This window comes from Dendrobates tinctorius, unplaced genomic scaffold, assembly GCF_039654945.1.
Source record: "Dendrobates tinctorius isolate UK_male_01 unplaced genomic scaffold, ASM3965494v1 ptg000126l, whole genome shotgun sequence".
Classification (NCBI taxonomy): Eukaryota; Metazoa; Chordata; class Amphibia; order Anura; family Dendrobatidae; genus Dendrobates; species Dendrobates tinctorius.
In genome coordinates this window covers 25,177,501-25,179,533 of record NW_027361794.1, presented here as the reverse complement: position 1 = coordinate 25,179,533, position 2,033 = coordinate 25,177,501, and positions in this window count along the sequence as shown.

Below are 2,033 nucleotides of genomic sequence, written 5' to 3'. Positions count from 1 at the left end.
TTTTATTCATTGCATAGTGGAATGTGTTCAGAACAATAAAACATATCAATTATCAATGTAAATCAAAATGAATATCCCATGGATGTCTGGATTTGGAATGATACTCAAAATCAAAGTGGAAAATAAAATTACAGGCTGATCCAACTTTAGTGGAAATGTATCATGATAAGGAAAAGATGTTCAGTAATGTGTGTGGCCTCCACGTGCCTGTATGACCTCCATACAATGCCTGGGCATGCTCCTGATGAGGCGGCAGATGGTCTCCTGAGGGATCTCCTCCCAGGCTTGGACTAAAGCATCCTCCAACTCCTGGACAGTCTGTGGTGCAACGTGATGGTGGATGGAGCGAGACATGATGTCCCAGATGCGCTCAATTGGATTCAGGTCTGAGGAACGTGCAGGCCAGTACCTAGCTTCAATGCCTTTATCTTGCAGGAACTGCTGACACACTCCAGCCACATGAGGTCTGGCATTGTGCCACATTAGGAACCCAGGGCCAAGCGCACCAGCATATGGTCTCATAAGGGGTCTGAGGTCTCATCTCGGTACCTAATGGCAGTCAGGCTACCTCTGGTGAGCACATGGAGGGCTGTGCAGCTCTCCAAAGAAAAGCCACTCCAAACCATTTCTGACCCACTGCCAAACCGGTCATGCTGAAGGATGTTGCAGGCAGCAGATCGCTCTCCATGGCGTCTCCAGTCTCTGTCACGTCTGTCACATGTGCTCAGTGTGAACCTGCTTTCATCTGTGAAGAGCACAGGGTGCCAGAGGCGAATTTGCCAATCCTGGTGTTCTGTGGCAAATGCCAAGCATCCTGCATGTTGTTGGACTGTGAGCACAACCCCATCTGTGGACGTTGGGCACTCAGACCATCCTCATGGAGTCGATTTCTAACCATTTGTGCAGACACATGCACATTTGTGGCCTGCTGGAGGTCATTTTGCAGGGCTCTGGCAGTGCTCCTCCTGTTCCTCCTTGCACAAAGGCAGAGGTAGCGGTCCTGCAGCTGGGTTGTTGCCCTGCTACGGCCCCCTCCATGTCTCCTGGTATACTGGCCTGTCTCCTGATAGCGCCTCCATCCTCTGGATACTACGCTGACAGACACAGCAAACCTTGCCACAGCTCGCATTGATGTGCCATCCTGGATGAGCTGCACTACCTGAGTAACTTGTGCGGGTTGTAGAGTCCATCTCATGCTACCATGAGTGTGAAAGCGCAACCAACATTCAAAAGTGACCAAAACATCAGCCAGAAAGCATTGGTACTGAGATGTGATCTGTGGTCCCCACCTGCAGAACCACTCCTTTATTGAGGGTGTCTTGATAATTGCCAATAATTTCCATCTGTTGTCTATTCCATTTGCACAAGAGCATGTGAAATTGATTGTCATCAGTGTTGCTTTCTAAGTGGACAGGTTGATGTCACAGAAGTTTGATTTACTTGGAGTTATATTCTGTTGTTTAATCAGCATAAACCGTGGCAGCATGAGGAAAACAGAACATTCTTACAGCAGACAACAATGAATCTTCATAGTGGAGCTCTGCACCTTTAGCCCTGTGGTCGCACAGGCTATGCTTTATCTAGCCATCAGGCTATACAGTCTCTCAGTTAATCTTCCCTGTCTGGGTTACCTTTTAGCTGCTTCACACTTCAGACGTTCATTCCCTCTCCTTGGAACTGTCTGCCATTATACACAGCGAGTGAAAAAGACCAGCTCACCTGTCCTGGCTAATGGTGATGCAAGGAGGCTCGGATTCCGTGTAAACACACGTGAAAACGGTCCAAAAGAAAAAAATATCCAGCTTCGAAACATGCAAAAAATTTATTGAAGGCATAAGAACAGAGATACACGGACAAGCCCCATCATAGCGGAGTAGCAATAGCAACGCGTTTCGAACAATAAGTTCTTTTTCCAAGCTACTTTCAAGTGAACACCATGCTGAATATATACCACCTCCCACCAATCACAGTTTAAACACACATGGTGCATAATAGCAATAAAATCAGTCATACAAAAACAGAAAAATATTAAA